General features: G+C 37.0%; 1 protein-coding gene across 1 annotated transcript in view; it reads right to left on the minus strand.

Moving 5' to 3' along the window:
• CNTN5 (contactin 5) overlaps positions 1-20,863 on the minus strand; it is a 647,843-nt gene that overhangs the window by 588,451 nt on the left and 38,529 nt on the right. The window lies entirely within an intron of this gene.

Below are 20,863 nucleotides of genomic sequence, written 5' to 3' on the forward strand. Positions count from 1 at the left end.
ATGGTGGCTACATTTAGTAATACTGTATTGACTACTTTAATGTTGCTAAGAGCAAATGCTCTCATCACACCAAAAAAAGACTTCTTGCAACTACATAAGGTGACAGATGTTAACTAGATTTATTTTGGTAACCAACAAATAGACAACATACATGAGTTTTGAATCATGTTGTACATATGAAACCAACATAATATTATATGTCATTGTATCTTGAATTAAAAAAATAAAATAAAATTTAAAAATCATTTAAAAGAAAGACAATGTTGGGTGGCCAAAAGGTTCATGTGGATTTTTCTGTAAGATGTTATGGAAACTCTAGAATGAAGTTTTTGGCAAACCCAAAGTAAACACATACATGTCCACAGAGACGGACTTAATGGCTTATGAGGTGATTACCACGATCTAACAAACTCCATCCTTGGCCCTTAAATCCCACAGAATGTATAGAACATAACCTCGGAATAGAGAAGTCATCCTCATCCCACTTTAGTCTAAACCTAGACTGTAAGTCCAGTAAACATGACCCAGAGGTACAGTCTTGTCAAATTTACAGGCTAGGTTAAGTGGTCAATGAGGGAGGATATCCTAAACAAAGTTGTAGAGTATGCTTATCATATTTCAATTTGGGCATCCAACACAGACTTATACAGCACAATTTACAGTTGAAAAATTGTCTATTGCAATAAGTTGAAAAGTTTTTTTTTTTAATCTCTTGTTTCAGATACACAAATAAGCCTATAGGATTCATGAGAAATCCAAATGAACGCCCATAATTTTCTCAAAATACGAATACTAAATTTTGACTGAAAACAGACACAAAGCACAAAGACATGGAAACACTGCAGAGAGGTCACACAGACACGAGAAATGAAGACTCACAGGTGCAGAGACCCTTCCGAGCAGCACACAGCTGACTATTCGGTCTTGATTAGGGGTATGCTTTCAGTTTCTCTGCTTTCAGGAATTTGGGAATGGGAAAATATCAGTTAAACCTAACTACCATGTGATTCTTCCTCTGAGTGTTACAAAGTTTTGGCAGTAAAAAAAATAATTTCTACTTCTCTTGAGATAATAGTTGTGTTTTATTGAAAAAGAAGAAATTTTAGTGGATACGGAAAGAGAATTAGTGCTGAAAGAATTTTAAAAAAAGAAAGAAATATTCACAGGATATTATGCTCCCTGGCTGGTTTTGGAGTCTTTAAAGTTTGCAGGTCAAACTGTGAGAGTGTAAACTCTAATATTTTTCTAGCTCCACATATTCTTTACAACATAAAGTATCTTCTGCATGACAGGTTTTCCTGGAAGAAGATGAAAATTAAGAGGAAACCTCTATTTTACTCAGAAAGGAGAAATTCATTTCACAAATTAGACTCTATTTTGTATTTTCAGCATCTTCCTCAACACTGAGTCCCTTCTTTCTACTCCCAAATACTGCTATGTTTCACTGTCATGTCATGTCATGGCAACAAAACTGTGTTAAGCATCCTCATTACTGTTACAGTCAAAATCATAATCCATGACTTTGTGTGACCCCACGGACTGTAGCCCACCAGGGTCCTCTGTCTGTGGGATTCTCCAGGCAAGAATACAGGAGGGGGTTGCCATGTCCTTCTCCAGGACATCTTCCCAACACAGGGACTGAACCCACATCTCTTACTTCTCCTGCATTGGCAGGTGGGCTCTTCACCACTAGCACTACCTGGGAAACCCTCATAATATCTTATACTTACTCCCTTCAATCCTGATTTGTCTCAATCATTACTAAAATTGATTTTTAAAAGTTTCAAAGTTCTTTTATGAGAATTACAGCGTTTGATGTGACAGTTCCCACCTTAAAATTATGAATGTCAGTTATATTTTACTCTATTGCTTTCTGCTACTCTTCTCAGATGATCCTTTTCTTGTCTTCATCACTAACTCCTTTCTATCTTCACTCATCTTTCTATCAGAGAAATGTGCATATTCCTAAAGGTTAATTCTTAGTCCTCTTTTCTTCCTAACATAATTTATCTTGATGAACCATCCCTATGGATTTTCCTTGTGTTCTGTAGATAGTCTCTGCCTGCCTTTTCTGAGCATCAACCAGTATTTTATTTTAGTTTATTTTTAAATTTTTATTGAGGTATATTGATTTACAATGTTGCATTAGCTTCAGCTGCACAGCAAAATGAATCAGTTATACATACATATATATATATATATATATATATATATCTCCACTCTTTTTTAGAATAGTTTTCCCATACAGACCACTAATAGAGTAATGAGTTGAGTTCTCTGGCTATACAGTAGATCCATATTTGTTGTCTATTATATATATAGTAGTGTGTATATATCAATCCCAATCTTCCAATTTACCACTGCCCCATTACCCCTTGGTAAGTCAAACAGTAATTTTAAATATTGGGTAGTTTCTTCTAAAATTCAGACTAAACCAACTCATCTGAAATCATTTATTCTCTCAGAAAATTGCTTCTCTTATCTGTGAGATTTTATTATGTAACAGCACGATGAACTGTTTAATTGAATTGTTCAAAACTCAGAATCTTTATCATTCTAACTCTTTCATATTTTCTAAAGGTTCACCTCCTTCTGTTCAATAATTTACAAATTCTTATTTATTTTGAAGCCTCATACAGATGCCTACTATATCCAATACATCCAGGCCTTCAACTTCTTTTTATCTAGATTATCAAAATTATCTCTTAATTTGAATTTTCTTATAGAGATCTGGTAGACAGAGGACCTGAAAAACTATGGATAGAAGTTCATAGCATTGTAGAGGAGGCAGTGATCAAGACCATCCCAAGAAAAAGAGATTCAAAAAGGCAAAATGGTTGTCTGAGGAGGCCTTACGAATATCCGAGAAAAGAAAAGATGCAAAAGGCAAAGGAGAAAAGGGCACACATTCCCATTTGAATGCAGAGTTCCAAAGAATAGCAAGGAGAGATAAGAAAGCCTTCCTCAGTGATCAATGCAAGAAATAGAGGAAACAACAGAATGGGAAAGAATAGAGATCTCTTCAAGAAAATTAGAGATACCCAGGGAATATTTCATGCAAATAGGGGTACAATAAAGGTCAGAAATGGTATGGACCTAACAGAAGCAGAAGATATTAAGAAGAGGTGGCAAGAATATGCAGAAAAGCTACCCCCAAAAAATCTTCATGACCCAGATAACCACGATGGTGTGATCATTCACCTACAGCCAGATATCATGGAATGTGAAGTCAATGGGCCTTAGGAAGCATCACTATGAACAGAGCTAGTGGGGGTGATGGAATTTCAGTTAAGCTATTTCACATCCTAAAAGATGATGCTGTAAAAGTGTTGCTCTCAATATGTCAGCAAATTTGGAAAACTCAGCAGTGGCCTCAGGACTGGAAAAGGTCAGTTTTCATTCCAATCCCAAATAAAGGCAGTGCCAAAGAATGCTTAAACTACCACATAACTGCACTCATCTCACACGCTAGCAAAGTAATGTTCAAAATTCTCCAAGCCAAGCTTAAGCAGTACATGAACTGTGAACTTCCAGGTGTTCAAGCTGGATTTATAAAAGGCAGAATAACCAAAGATCAAATTGCCAACATCCATTGGATAATTAAAAAAGCAAGAGAGTTCCCAAAAATCATCTACTGCTACGTTATTGACTACGCTAAACCTTTGACTGTGTGGATCACAACAAACTGTGGAAAGTTCTCAAAGAGATGGTACTGCCAGACCATCTTATCTGCCTCTTGAGAAATCTGTAAGCAGGTCAAGAAGCAACAGTTAAAACTGGACATGGAACAACAGACTGGTTCCAAATAGGGAAAGGAGTAGGTCAAAGCTGTATATTGTCACCCTGTTTATTTAACTTATATGCAGAGTACATCATATGAACTACCATGCTGATGAAGCAGAAGGTGGATTCAAGATTGCCAGGAGAAATATCAATAACCTCAGATATGCAGATGACATTACTCAGACAGCAGAAAGAGAAGAAGAACCAAAGAGCCTCTTGATGAAAGTGAAAGAGTGGAGTGAAAAAGCTGGCTTAAAACTCAACATTCAGAAAACTCAGATAATGAAATCTGATCCCATCACTTCATGGCAAATAGATGGGGACACAGTGAGATAATTTATTTTCTTGGGCTCCAGAATCACTGCAGATGGTGACTGCAGACATGAAATTAAAAGACACTTGCTCCTTGAAAGAAAAGTTATGACCAACCTAGATAGCATATTAAAAAGCAGAGACATTACTTTGCCAATAAAGGTCCATCAAGTCAAAGCTATGGTTTTTCCAGTAGTCATGTATGGGTGTGAGAGTTGGACTATAAAGAAAGCTGAGCACCAAATAATTGATGGTTTTGAATTGTGGGTTGGAGAAGACTCTTGAGAGTACCTTCGACTGCAAGGAGATCCAACAGTCCATCCTACAGGAAATCAGTCCTGAATATTCATTGGAAGGACTGATTCTGAAGCTGAAGCTCCTACACTTTGGCCACCTGATGGGAAGAACTGACTCATTTGAAAAGACCCTGATGCTGGGAAAGATTGAAGGCGGGAGGAGAAGGGGACGACAGAGGATGAGATGGTTGGATGGCATCACCGACACATGACCAAGCTTCAGGAGTTGGTGATAGATAGGGAATCCTGGCGTGCTGCAGTCCATGGAGTGGCAAAGAGTCAGAGAAGATAGTGACTGAACTGAACTGACCTGATAGAGTTCTCTTGCATTCACATGCCCAGAGTAACTCTCTTTTTCTTTCTGCCTTCTATATGGTTAAAGGGTAAATTACAAACTCTGCTTAATTATAGTAAACCATCAGGGATTTATGCAGCAACAACATGGTCATAATTTTCTTTTACATCATTTTGGGAAACGAAGCAGAGGGATTTAGTGGAGTTGGAGTAGAGTGGAGATGAGAGATGTTAAGGAGTAGAAGTGGGCAGCAGTTCCAAGCAGGCAATTGTTCTGGTAGGTCAAGAGAAGATAGCTCATTAGAGGCTCGCTGACTTCCAGAAAAATGCCCAAGAGACACTAGAAGTTGAGTAAATGTTCTATTGATAAAACAGCTACAGATATGCAAAACAAAAATGTATGGTTATGTACTATATGGGGGAGAACAATGTAGATTATAAGTACAAATTTTGAAGTTAAATCTGAATTGAAACTTGAAAGAAAGTGAAGTCGCTCAGTCATGTCCAACTCTTTGTGACCCAATGGAGTCTAGCCTACCGGGCTACTCTGTCCATGGGATTTTCCAGGCAAGAATACCGGAGTGCGTTGCCATTTCCTTCTCCAGGGGATCTTCCCAACCCAGGGATCAAACCAGGGTCTCCAGCATTGTAGGAAGACACTTTTACCATTTGAGCCACCAGAGAAGTCTCCTATCTGTGTGATTTTGGAAAATTAACAATACTCCTGAGCTTCACTTATTTTCCTGTATAAATTAGGTCAAAAATGGAACTCCCCTCATAAGGTTGATATTTGAATTAAAGAGGGTGATCATGCATTAAATTTGTTTAACAGCTTTTAACTGTTCAATAGCTATTTCTCTTTACTCTTGCATTAAATTTATGTATATACATATAGACAGACTTATACGTTTAGTGTCAGCATGTACACATCTTTGATTCCACATCTCTATTTGTCTATCTATCTATTCATCCATCTATTCTTATACATGAAGAGTAGGAATGTGTGAAAATGGCAATCAACTTACAAGAACTCTAGCCTGGGTAATACATATTGGACTTGTCCCTCAAGAAAAAATTTTTAGAGAACAAAATATATTTAGAAAGAATGAATGAAAGGGGCCAAAAAAAAAAAAAAAAAAAACCACAATACAAAGTTGTGGATGTGACTGGTGATAGAAGAAAGGCCCGATGCTGTAAAGAGCAATACTGCATAGGAACCTGGAATGTTAGGTCCATGAATCAAGGCAAATTGGAAGTGGTCAAACAGGAGATGGCAAGAGTGAACGTAGACATTCTAGGAATCAGCGAACTAAAATGGATTGGAATGAGTGAATTTAACTCAGATGACCATTATATCTACTACTGTGGGCAGGAATACCTTAGAAGAAATGGACTAGCCATCATGGTAAACAAAAGAGTCCAAATGCAGTACTTGGATGCAATCTCAAAAACGACAGAATGATCTCTCTTCGTTTCTAACGCAAACCATTCAATATCATGGTGGCCCAAGCCTATGCCCCAACCAGTAATGCTGAATAAGCTCAAGTGGAACAGTTTCCTGAAGACCTACAAGACCTTTTAGAACTAACACCCAAAAAAAGATGTCCTTTTCATTATAGGGGACTGGAATGCAAAAGTAGGAAGTCAAGAAACACCTGGAGTAACAGGCAAATTTGGCCTTGGAGCACGGAATGAAGCAGGGCAAAGGCTAATAGAGTTTTGCCAAGAGAACGCACTGATCATAGCAAACACCCTATTCCATCAACACAAGAGAAGTCTCTACACATGGACGTCACCAGATGGTCAACACCTAAATCAGACAGTTATATTCTTTGCAGCCAAAGATGGAGAGGCTTTATACAGTCAGCAAAAACAAGACTGGCAGCTGACAATGGCTCAGATCATGAACTCCTTATTGCCAAATTCAGACTAAAATTGAAAAAAGTAGGGAAAACCACTAGACCATTCAGGAATGACCTAAATCAAATCCCTTACGATTATATAGTGGAAATGAGAAATAGATTTAAGGCACTAGATCTGGTAGACAGAGTGCCTGATGAACTATGGACGGAGGTTCGTGACATTGTACAGGAAACAGGGATCAAGACCATCCCCATGGAAAAGAAATGCAAAAAAACAAAATGGCTGTCTGAGGAGGCCTTACAAAATGCTGTGAAAAGAAGAGAAGCAAAAAGGAAAGATATTCCCATTTGAATGCAGAGTTCCAAAGAATAGCAAGGAGAGATAAGAAAGCCTTCCTCAGCGATCAATGCAAAGAAATACAGGAAAACAATAGAATGGGAAAGACTAGAGGTCTCTTCAAGGAAATTAGAGATACAAAGGAAACATTTCATGTAAAGATGGGCTCAATAAAGGTCAGAAATGGTATGGACCTAACAGAAGCAGAAGGTATTAAGAAGAGGTGGCAAGAATACACAGAAGAACTGTACAAAAAAGATCTTTACAACCCAGATAATCATGATGGTGTGATCACTCACTTAGAGCCAGACATCTTGGAATGTGAAGTCAAGTAGGCCTTAGAGGCATCACTACAAACAAAGCTAGTGGAGGTGATGGAATTCCAGTTGAGCTATTTCAATTCCTGAGAGATGATGCTGTGAAAGTGCTGGGTTCAATATGTCAGCAAATTTGGAAGACTCAGCAGTGGCTACAGGACTAGAAAAGGTCACTTTTCATTCCAATCCCAAAGAAAGGCAATGCCAAAGAATGCTCAAACTACCACACAATTGCACTCATCTCAGATGTTAGTAAAGTAATGCTCAAAATTCTCCAAGCCAGGCTTCAGCAATATGTGAAACGTGAAATTCCAGATGTTCAAGCTGATTTTAGGAAAGGCAGAGGAACCAGAGATCAAATTGCCAACATCCGTTGGATCATGGAAAAAGCAAGAGTTCCAGAGAAACATCTATTTCTGCTTTATTGACTATGCCAAAGCCTTTGACTGTGTGGATCACAATAAAATCTGAAAGAGATGGGAATACCAGACCATCTGACCTGCCTCTTGAGAAACCTGTATGCATGTCTGGAATCAATAGTTAGAACTGGACATGGAAAACAGACTGGTTCCAAATAGGAAAAGGAGTACGTCAAGGCTGTGTATTATCACCCTGCTTATTTAACTTATATGCAGAGTATATCATGAGGAACGCTAGGCTGGAAGAAGCACAAGCTGTAATCAAGATTGCTGGGAGAAATATCAATAACCTCAGATATGCAGATGACACCAACCTTATGGCAGAAAGTGAAGAGGAACTAAAAAGCCTCTTGATGAAAGTGAAAGTGGAGAGTTCAAAAGTTGGCTTAAAGCTCAATATTCAGAAAACAAGATCATGGCATCTGGTCCCATCACTTCATGGGAAATATATGGGGAAACAGTGTCAGACTTTATTTTAGGGACTCCAAAATCACTGCAGATGGTAATTGCAGCCATGAAATTAAAAGAAGCTTGCTCTTTGGAAGAAAAGCTGTGACCAACCTAGACAGCATATTAAAAAACAGAGATATTACTTTGCCAACAAAGGTCTTTCTAGTCAAGGCTATGGTTTCTCCAGTGGTCATGTATGGATGTGAAAGTTGGACTGTGAAGAAAGCTGATCACCGAAGAATTGATGCTTTTGAACTGTGGTGCTGGAGAAGACTCTTGAGAGTCCCTTGGACTGCAAGGAGATCCAACCTGTCCATCCTAAAGGAGATCAGTTCTGGGTGTTCATTGGAAGGACTCATACTTTGGCCACCTTATGGGAAGAGTTGACTCATTGGAAAAGATCCTGATCCTGGGAGGGGTTAGGGGCAGGAAGAAAAGGGGATGACAGAGGATGAGATGGCTGGATGGCACCACCCACTCGATGAACATGAGTTTGGGTGAACTCCAGGAGTTGGTGATGGACAAGAACGCCTGGCCTGCTGAGATTCATGGGATCGCAAATAGTCGGGCATGACCGAGTGACAGAACTGAACTGAACATGTCTGCCTCTTTGTTTATATTTTTTGTTATATATTAGTATCTTTCTATTCATCAGAATTATATAATGTCCTAACATGGAACTGCTATTTTCTTAAGTAGACAGGACACCCTTAGTGAGATTCAAAATTTCATTGTAATTTTATGCCTCGGAATTTTTTGTGCTGGAGAAAGGTCTCAAGACATTCTGCTAAGGATTAGGGAACGATGAAGTAGGGGATAAGCATTAAGGGTGAGAGGATATATATGCTCTCTCATCTTAGTCTTTCTGCCTTACTTCATATAATGTGAGGAATGAATTGCATTTCTGAATTTCTAAAAACTAAAGCAGAGTACTGAGATTACTGACAAGAGCACTGGTAACACAGGTCAAGCCATTTCACTCCATCTCTCACATACAGCCAGAGTTATTCATGATTCCCATAAATAATGAAAGTACGTGTTTCGATGAACTTTAATAAATACAACCCTTACAAAATTTTAAGTAAAATGAAGAATTAAGGACAATTAAGAATTGAGAACAATTGACCAGATTTCAACTTTGATTCACTTTTGACTTTCCTTTAAGATAAAAGAAAGTATTTTTAATTAAAATTTTTATATGACATCAATCAAAGAGGTCATGCTATAGTTTTTCAATGGGTCCTATAGTCATAGGTACCATATCTAGTATCATTATTTTAAAGGAAAACATATTCTTTAAGTAATGATTTTATAAAAGTTTTGCTTTGCTTATAGAAGACACAATTACAAACTAATATTAATTTATTAAAATTAGATAATTTTATAACTAGTAAAATCATCCATGCCAGTGTGACTCATCTAGATTAATATTCAGATAATTTAATACATTTGTTATGAACAAAACCTCATAGACTAATGGGATAAAGCTTCATATAGACTGTAGAGTTAGCAATTATTCAAACAATTTCATTAGATATTAAATGTTAGTAATGTGATTTTAAAGTCTAAGGTCAATTTCATTTTAGGAGAAAAAATTAAGGAAAAGCTAGACAAGTAATTTTTCAGTTTTACATGAAAATGAAAGGTTAAATGACTTAAATACAAAGTCTATAAAAATCATATAATCTCTCAAAGAGTTAAGGAGGTTATTTTAATCAACTGCTTCCAGGAAAACTAATGGAATATTCTGGATGTAAATCATCTTAAATGCCCTGAAAAGCAATATGTTCGGATTTAGATATGAACTATCAATTTGCCGGATGGCATATAAAGATATTTTTGAAGCAAGAGACAGCATGAAGAGATTTTATTCTTGATTCATTTTATGTTTGACTTGCTGTTATGAGTTATTTCTAAAAATCCAAACTTTGGAGAGACTGTTATGAGCCTGAGATTTCTGAAGGATGTTTGAGAAGTGTGCAGTGTCACATTATCAATTCAAAATTCTCATCAGCATGGTAATAAGCTAATAGAGTCACAGAGTTTTATGTGGTGTATTCTCACTTGTCAGTGAAGAAAAATCACTGTACTAGGTGAGGAAATTATACTCATGATGAACATAAGCTACAGGAACAAAATATACTTTGTCAAAAACAATTTTATTGATAACCAAAAACAATCATCACTAGCAATAATACTCCAAGTTTGTGTTTATTTATGTCTTTCTTTCTGAACTTAAAAATTGGTTCACAGAAATGACTTCTCCACCTCATTAATTTTTACCATACCCTTATGAGATATACATTAATTAATGCTAAAGTACATTATTAACATTAACTAAGCTGAGCCATGTTTATAAATAAATATTCATTTAGGGAGAACTTAATTTCTACTCACAGGTAGACATTTAGACATGTGAGGGGTGGGTTAAAAGGAACAACAACTACTCAAATCCATTAGCAGCTCAAATCAAAATAAAAAAAAAGATTTATAAATGAATGAAGTGAACAGCTTCATGATTAAATTCTAGTTACATTTTAAAAATTGGTTTGGTTTTATGTCAAACTAATTAAACTTCCTATTGAGTTGATGCAGAGATGTTAAAATCTCTACAAAAAGCATTAAATGAAAATTTTCTATGAGAATTAAATGTCAAGAAAAAAAAGAATTTTTTTCTCTTAAGGAACTTGGGGGATATTCAGTTCAGTTCAGTTCAGTTCAGTTGCTCAGTCATGTCTGACTCTTTGCAACCAAAGAATCCTTTAAACGTTTTGATTTTTCCTTTTTTTCTGACTACTGCAAGTCCCAAGGAAATATTTATGTCATGACCACAATAATTATGATACCTATGGCTTATACTATCTTGACTTCTTGTGATGAAATGTATTTTTCCTGTATTTACTAATTTGCATATTATCTTTTATGGTGCATGATTTCATATAGCAAGTCAAATAAATCATATTTGGGATGAAGTTGAGATTACTATATTAACAAAATAAAATAATTGCTGTATTAATATGTATTTGTTGATACATGAGTGACAAGTGAATAGGAACAAAACTGAAAATAAACTAAATTTGTTTTACATTTACAGTTAACTTTTCCACACATTAGGTATACTTTTTAATCATTGCTACATCGATGGGGTCGCAAAGAGTCAGACACGACTGAGTGACTGAACTGAACTGAACATCGATAGTAAAGGTGTCAATACTCATTTCATTGTTATCAGCTCTCCAAAAGCCAAGACCTATGAAGGTATTTCATGGGGTCACAAAGAGTCAGACACGACTGAGCTACTGAACTGAACTGAACTGATGAAGATATTTTCAGCTTTTGATAACACCCACACTCTTCTTTGTCCGATCTCAAGATTATTTAGAAAATGTAGCTTTCAAGGTCCTAACTATAGACTGTCTAATAAATTTTTAAAAATAAGAGATAAATATATATTCAAAGAGAAAATATAAGAAAAAATTACATAACATAATTATTATAAATCCTCAAATTCTAGAAAAAGAAGGAGACTGAATAAGGAAAATCAAACAAGAGACATTATGTAAACAATGAGAAGAAATGCAGGATGATTATATACTTATTTCTATCTTGATATTTATTTTTGTTAAACACATTGGTATTGGTATATTGATTATGAAATGATTTTGATGAAGGAAACATAAAAATTTTTGAGAGATTATAATATAATTATACTTTGAGAGGTGAATTTATTTTTCTTAATTTTTATTTTTATTTCAGGCTAATTATTTTACAATATTATATTGGTTGGTTTTGCCATACATTGACATGAATCCACCCCAGGTGTACATGAGTTCTCCCTCCCGAACCTCCCTCCCACTTCCCTCCTCCCCTTATCCTCCCTCTGGGTCATCCCCGCATACCAGCCCCGAGCATCCTGTAACATGCATCGAATCTGAACTGGCGATTCGTTTCACATATGATAATATACATGTTTCAATGCCATTCTCCCAAACCATCCCACCCTCACCCTCTCCCACAGAGTCCCAAAGACTGTTCTATACATCTGTGTCTCTTTTGCTGTCTCATATACAGGGTTATCATTTGCATCTTTCTAAATTCCATACATATGCGTTAGTAGAGAGGTGAATTTAAAATCAAAATTAGTGTGTCATAAAGCAAATACAATACATATTTATATTAGGAAAAGAGTAAGAATTATCAGAGTTAAATAAGAGGTTGCAGCTGTAAAATGAGTTTACATTTAACACTGCAATGAAACATATGTTGGTTATGAGAATGAAATGAATTGACATATTTTAAAAACATTTAGAACATTGTGACAGAATTAAGCATCCATTAAATACAATTATTTACACAAACTTGAGAGCTTAAAAAAGATTTTGGTTTTATAAGTCTTTCCTTATTAAATTGATTTGGTGATAGTATCCTCCTCCCCAGCATCAGAACTTATTTGGTCTTACATTTAGATCTTAATCCATTTTGAGTTTTTTTTTTTTGTGTATGGTGTTAGGGAGTGTTCTAGTTTCATTCGTTTACAAGTGGTTGACCAGTTTTCCCAGGACCACTTGTTAAAGAGATTGTCTGAGACAGCAAAGGAGACACAGATGTTTAGAACAGTCTTTTGGACTCTGTGGGAGAGGGCAAGGGTGGGATGGTTTGGGAGAATGGCATTGAATCATGTATATTATCATATGTGAAACAAATAGCCAGTCCAGGTTCAATGCATGATACAGGATGCTCGGGACTGGTGTACTGGGATGAACCAGAGGGATGGGATGGGGAGGGTGGTGGGAGGGGTGTTCAAGGTGGGGAACACAGGTAAACCCGAGGCAGATTCATGTCAATGTATGGCAAAACCAATACAATAATGTAAAGTAATTAGCCTCCAATTAAAATAAAAAATTAAAAAATATTATAAAAAATAGAACTTATTTGGATCAATTTTATATGCACCTCTAACATCTAGATTTTAGTCTTTATAAATAACATGCATTACGGTCAATGTAAAGTAGTTGAATATATACTTGGAGAGTATTCACAAGATCAAGATGTTATTGGAGGAAAGCTAAAATATTTTAAAATATATTTCTGGTTAATAAGAGGAAAAGAAGCTAATATTAAAGGACTTCCATTAGTCAAATTGTGACAACTGATATACATATATATATGAATAATCCAACTCTGCAAAATCTTATTAATATGATGTATATGTGTACATGTTATTTAATATGATGTATATGAGTAGGAGCCCCTGGGTGGCTCAGACAGTAAAGGGTCTACCTGCAATGCAGGAGACCTGGGTTCGATCCCTGTATTGGGAAAATCCCCTGGAGAAGGAAATGGCAACCCTCTCCAGTATTCTTGCCTGGAGAAACCCATGGACAGAGGAGCCTGACAGGCTACAGTCCATGGGGTTGTAAAGAGTCGGACATGACCGAGCAACTTCTCTTTCACTTCACTTTCATATATGTATATAATGTATATAATTTTCATGCAAAAGGAAGATAATTCTAATAGGATATGATTAATGGGATTTTAACATATGAACATTTAGAATATTTAAACGTATCAATTTATAGAATATAGATTTGGACATTTTTCTATGAATGTTTATTAAACATTGTCCAATTAAATCTTACAATCACATTATTTTAGTCAGTCAGTTCAGTCATTCAGTCGTGTCCAATTCTTGTTGACCCCATGGACTGCAGCAAGCCATGCTTCCCTGGTCATAGCTTTTCTTTCATGGAGCAAGCATCTTTTAATTTCATGGCTGCAGTCACCATCTGCAGTGATTTTGGGGCCCCCCAAAATAAAGTCTGTCACTGTTTCCATTGTTTCCCCATCAACTTGCATGAAGTAATGGGACCAGATGCCATGAGCATCATTTTTTGAATGTTTAATTTTAATCAAGGTTTTCATTCTCTTCTTTTGCTTTCATCAAGGGGCTCTTTATTTTTTCTTCACTTTCTGCCATAAGGGTGGTGTCATCTGCATATCTGAGGCTATTTAATATTTCTCCTGGTTATCTTGACTCCAGCTTGTGTTTCTAGCCCAGCATTTTATATGATATACTCTGCATAGAAGTTAAAAAAGCAGGGTGACAATACACAGCCTTGACATACTCCCTTCCCAATTTTTACCACTCTGCTGTTCCATGTCCGGTTCTAACTGTTGTTTCTTGACCTGCATGCAGATTTCTCAAGAGGCAGGTAAGGTGGTCTGATATTCCCATGTCTTTAAGAATTTTTCACAATTTATTATGATCCACACAGTCAAAGACTTCGGCATAGCCAATAAAGCAGAAGTAGATTTTTTTTTTTTTTAATTCTCTTGCTTTTTCAATGATCCAACAGATGTTGGCAGTCTGATCTCTGGTTCCTCTGCCTTCTCTAAACCCAGCTTGAACATCTGGAAGTTCTCGGTTCACAAACTGTTGAAATCAAGTTTGGAGGATTTTGAGCATTACTTTGCTAGCTTGTGAGATGAGTACAGTTGTGCGGTAGTTTGGACATTCTTTGGCATTGCCTTTCTTTGAGATTGGAATGAAGACTGACCCTTCCCAGTCCTGTGGCCACACCTGATTTTTCCAAATTTGCTAGCATATTGCATGCAGCACTTTCACAGCATCATCGTTTAGGATTTGAAATAGTTAAGCTGGAATTCCATCACCTCCACTAGCTGTTCATAGTAATGCTTCCTAAGGCCCACTTGACTTCATACTCCAGGATGTCTGGCTCTAGGTGAGTGATCACACCATCATGGTTACCCGGGTCATGAAGATCTTTTCTGTGCAGTTCTTCTGTGTATCCCTGCCACCTCTTCTTAATATTTTCTGCTTCTATTAAGTCCGTATAATTTCTGTCCTTTATTGTGCCCATCTTTGCATGAAATGTTCCCTTGGTATCTCTAATTTTCTTGAAGAGATCTTTAGCCTTTCCCATTCTATTGTTTTCCTCTATTTCTTTGCATTGTTCACTTAGGAAGACTTTCTTATCTCTCCTTTCTATTCTTTGAAACTCTCCATTCAGATGAGTTTATCTTTCCCTTTCTCCTTTGCCTTTCACATCTCTTCTATTCTCAGCTATTTGTAAGGCCTCCTCAGACAACCATTTTGCCTTTTCATTTCTTTATCTTGAGGATGGTTTTGATCACTGCCCTCTGTACAATCTTATGAACCTCCATCCGTAGTTCTTCAGGCACTCTGTCTATCAGATTTATTCCATTGAATCTGTCACTTCCACTGTATAATTGAAAGGGATTTGATTTAGGTCATACCTGAATGGTCTAGTGTTTTTTCTTATTTTCTTCAAGTCCAAATTTGGCAATATGGAGTTCATGATATGAGCCACAGTCAGTCCCTGGTCTTGTTTTTGCTGACTGTATAGAGATTATCCATCTTTGCGAAGAATACAATCAATCTTATTTTGGTAATGACAACCTGGTGATGTCCATGTGTAGAATCTTCTCTTGTGGGTAGAGGATGTTTGCTATGACCTGTGCATTTTCTTGGCAAAACTCCATTAGCCTTTGCCCTGTTTCATTTTGTATTCCAAGGTCAAATTTCCTGTTATTCCAAGTATCTTGACTTCTTACTTTTGCCTTCCAGTCTCCTATGATGAAAATGACATCTTTTTCTTTTGGTGTTTGCTATATTAGTCAAGTATATCATATTCCAAAAGGTGAAAATGTATGCAAAAGCTGTATTTAAAGTATTATTTATATAACAAAAATAACATTTAAGTTACAAAGGCCAAGAATCAACAGTCTCACTTTGAAAGAGGCAACCAAAATTCAGTTGGTTGATAACTCAGAAACTACCCTGGATTGGGTAATATGATCCTCCTTTCTATTTTATTTTAGAACATCACAATTGTACTACACAATGTAGAAAACCATAGTTGATAAAATAATTGTGTAGTACATAATTAAATTAAGATATAAAGATTAAGGCTTTTATACCTTAAATTTATACTAATTACAATTAAATCACAATCCCAAAGCAAGGCAATGCCAAAGAATGCTCAAACTACTGAAAATTGCACTCATATCACACACTAGTAAAGTCATGCTCAAAATTCTCCAAGCCAGGCTTCAGCAATATGTGAACTGTGAACTTTCAGATGTTCAAGCAGGTTCAAATTGCCAACATCCGCTGGATCATGGAGAAAGCAAGAGAGTTCCAGATAAACATCTATTTCTGCTCCATTGACTATGACAAAGCCTTTGACTGTGTGGATCACAATAAACTGTGGAACATTCTGAAAGAGATGGGAATACCAGACCACCTGACCTGCCTCTTGAGAAACCTGTATGCAGGTCAGGAAGCAACAGTTAGAACTGGACATGGAACAACAGACTGGTTCCAAATAGGAAAAGGTGTACATCACGGTTGTATATTGTCACTCTGCTTATTTAACTTATATGCAGAGTACATCATGGGAACGCTGGGCTGGAAGAACACAAACTGGAATAAAGATTGCTGGGAAAAATATCAATAACCTCAGATATGCAGATGACACCACCCTATGGCAGAAAGTGAAGAGTAACTCAAAACTCTCTTGATGAAAGTGAAAGAGGAGAGTGAAAAAGTTGACTTGAAGCTCAACATTCAGAAAACAATGATCATGGCATCTGATCCCATCACTTCACAGGAAATAGATGGGGAAACAGAGTCAAACTTTATTATTTTGGGCTCCAAAATCACTGCGGATGCTGATCGCAGCCAAGAAATTAAAAGACGCTTACTCCTTGGAAGGAAAGTTATGACCAACCTAGATAGTATATTAAAAAGCAGAGACATTACTTTGCCAACCATGGTCCGCCTAGTCAAGGCTATGGTTTTTCCCGTGGTCATGTATGGATGTGAGAGTTGGACTGTGAAGAAAGCTGATCGCCGAAGAACTGATGCTTTTGAACTGTGGTGCTGGAGAAGACTCTTGAGAGTCCCTTGGACTGCAAGGAGATCCAACCAGTCCATTCTAAAGGAGATCAGTTCTGGGTGTTCATTGGAAGGACTGATGCTAAAGCTGAAACTGCAATACTTTGGCCACCTCATGCGACGAGTTGACTCACTGGAAAAGACTCTGATGCCGAGAAGGATTGGGGGCGGGAGGAGATGGGGATGACAGAGAATGAGATGGCTGGATGGCATCACTGACTCAATGGACTTGAGTTTGAGTGAACTCCGGGAGTTGGTGATGGACAGGGAGGCCTGGCGTGCTGTGATTCGTGGGGTCGCAAAGTGTCGGACACTGAGCGACTGAACTGAATTGAACTGAAACCGAGTTTGTATGTTTGTAATCATTTTGATAATTTGTAATTTTGTCTTATTATATGACAATAAAACATCTAAAAGATTTGTGCTAGATTTAATATTTAATTTAATTAAAACTTTTTAATAATTATCTAAACTTTATAACATATTAGTTGTATAATAATACATATTTGATTTTTTCATAAATAGTAGATAATGATATGAAGAATTATTATCAGCTCCAAAATGTGTACTAGTATTCAGAATTCCTCTAGTCACTGAAGTTCTTAAGCCCTAAAGGACATTAAGCATTCTATCAATGGAAGGTGAACTTATCTCGATCTATGAGGCTGGTCATAGAAAATCATGATGCAAAGGGAATTTTATACCACATTTTAAATCTTGCTTTACATTTGAATCCTCTCTCTTCTTTAAGAAGTCCCATTTTTCATTCTCTGTGACATCCTATCTCATTTCCTCTCCCTAATCATAAAACTATTCTCTTAGAATCCTATCACACCCATGTTCACACCCAGGTATCGTTTCAGTCTTTCAGTCGTGTCTGACTCTCTGTGACCCCACGGACTGCAGCACTGCAGTCTTCGCTGTCCATCACCAACACCTGGAGTTCACTCAAACTCATGTCCATCCAGTCAGTGATGCCATCCAACCATCTCATACTCTGTCGTCACCTTCTCGTCTCGCCTTCAATCTTTCCCAGCATCAGGATCTTTTCAAATGAGTCAGCTATTTGCTTCAGGTGGCCAAAGTATTGGAGTTTCAGCTTCAGCATCAGTCTTTCCAATGAACATTCAGGACTGATTTCCTTTAGGATGGACTGGTTGGATCTCCTTGCAGTGCACGGGACTCTCAAGAGTCTTCTCCAACACCTCTGTTCAAAAGCATCAATTCTTCGGGGCTCAGAGTTTTTTATAGTCCATTTCTCACATCCATACATGACTACTGGAAAAACCATATTTTTGAATAGATGAACCTTTGTCAGGAAAGTAATGTCTTTGCTTTTTAATTCTCTGTGTAGGTTGGTCATAGCTTTTCTTTCAAGGAGCAAGCATCTTTTATTTTATGGCTCATTCACAATGTGCCGTGATTTTGTAGCCCCCCAAAAAATAAAGTCTTTCATTGTTTCCCCATCTATTTGCCGTGAAGGATGGGACTGGATGCCACGATCTTAGGTTTTTGACTGTTGGGTTTTAAGCCAGTATACTAGTACACTGTATATACACCCAGGTATACTAGATGCCCAGGTATACTAGATGCCCATATATACTAGACAGCAAATTGAATCTTTGTTCTATCTTCTCTATTACTTGTATTTGCATTTTTCCCTAAAGATATCCTGGCCAAAAGATAGAACAAAGCCTAAAAAACTTGATTTTTATACTATCAACAGAGACAGAATCAAGATGGAGAGCAATTTTGAGGCAATATATAAGTGACTGCTTCAACCAGGCATTTTATGGGTTCTTATGCATATGTATAGCCTCCAAAACACAACAGCAAGTCAGGTGGGACAGGGATAGTGAGAGGCAGAGTAACAAGACACTACCAATGATTGCATATTTTACCCATATATTTAAGTTACTAATAAAAATAAAGCAAGTATTGCTGTAAATTAAGTTTAGGATAGCTTTATGCTGAGTAGGTAAGATAGGTAAGTGGGCAGGTAGAAGGTAGGTAGGTAGGCAGATAGGCTGATTGAGAGAAAGCTTTCCTTGCCTAGTCTTTAAAGTGTAAATGCTGGGGCCAACTTATGCACTCTACATGGGGTGGAGAATTTGATAGCAGTGGTTGGTCTTTCTAAATATCCTAGGAAGGTACAGTCAAATAGACACCTAGAGTCTTCCAGGAAATAGATTTCTGATCTGAATAATGTAGAAAACATTGCATATTTTGCATCACTGCTGATTTAGGAGAAAAAGAGGTGACTGACAATTGGTATACTTGTGTCAGATAATATAAACCAAATAAAAAGTTATAAGCCACTGAGAATAGTACATGTTTCCTGGATTTGCTGTACCTGTCTTGAAAAGACTGCACTATTGAACACTGTTTCCCCATCTATTTGCCATGAAGTGATGGGACCTGATGCCATGATTTTAGTTTTCTGAATGTTCAGCTTTAAGCCAACTTTTTCACTCTCCTCTTTCACTTTCATCAAGAGGCTCTTTAGTTCTTCTTCACTTTCTGCCATAAGGGTGGTGTCATCTGCACATTTGAGGTTATTGATATTTCTCTCAGCAATCTTTATTCCAGCTTGTGCTTCCTCAAGCCCATCATTTCTCATGATGTACTCTGCATATAAGTTAAATACACAGGGTGACAATATACAGTCTTGACGTACTCCTTTTCCTATTTATTTCATGGCAAATATTTGGGGAAACAATGGAAACAGTAACAGACTTTATTTTCGTGGGCTCCAGAATCACTGCAGATGTGATTGCAGCCATGAAATAAAAGACACTTGCTCCTTGCAAGTAAAGTTCTGGAAAGCCTAGACAGCATCTTAAAAAGCAGAGACATTACTTTGCCAACAAAGGTCCTTCTAGTCAAAGCTATGATTTTCCCAGTAGTCATAAATGGATATGAGAGTTGGACCGTAAAGAAAGCTGAGCACTGAAGAATTGATGCTTTTGAACTGCAGTGTTGGAGAAGACTCTTGAGAGTCCTTTGGACTGCAAGGAGATCAAACCAGTCCATCCTAAAGGAGATCAGTCCTGGGTGTTCATTGATAGGACTGATGTTGAAGCTGAAACTCCAATACCTTGGCCACCTGATGCAAAGTGTTGACTCATTTGAAAAGACCCTGATGCTTGGAAAGATTGAAGGCAGGAGAAGAAGGGGACGACAGAGGGTGAGATGGTTGGATGCATCACCAACTCAACAGACATGAGCTTGAGCAAGCGCCGGGTGTTGGTGATGGATAGGGAAGCCTGGTGTGGTGCAGTCCATGGACTCACAAAGAGTAGGGCATGACTGAGCAACAAAAAGGATATTTTAAGTCTACATATTGAGAAATATTAGATTTCTGTGATGCACTGTGTAATATTTTCAAAAACAAAAGAATTATAGTTAGTCTACTATCTTGGTATGTTTGGTGTATGTGAAGTAGCAAGCAGTCTGAACTCCTTAGCCAATTCTACTTTAAAAGATAATGTTTTGATTTTTTTAGCACCTAGCTCAATTTTCTCCAAACTGGATCCATTATCATTTTTTTCCTTCCCTTTTCTCCTTCACATTCCTTTAACAGGGTGTCTGGGTTCTGGGTTAATTAGACATAATATGTGAAGAAGATTACAAAGAGAAAAATCAATTATTTCATTCTTCAGGGTGCAGTTCTAACTTAAAAATCATTTTGTGATAAATTACATAGCCATTATAGTTACATTTGAATTATTAACACAAAGATCCCTGGCCCTCCTATCTATTTCTCAGTGATTATAATCCTCAAGAATTTAAATTCAATTAGGATTACTCACTAAATAATGATACAAAAGTTTTTTTCACCCAGCAATCTAT

The sequence above is a fragment of the Moschus berezovskii genome, chromosome 14 (genome assembly GCF_049115385.1).
Source record: "Moschus berezovskii isolate FMDL1 chromosome 14, NW_MosBer_1.0, whole genome shotgun sequence".
NCBI lineage: Eukaryota > Metazoa > Chordata > Mammalia > Artiodactyla > Moschidae > Moschus > Moschus berezovskii.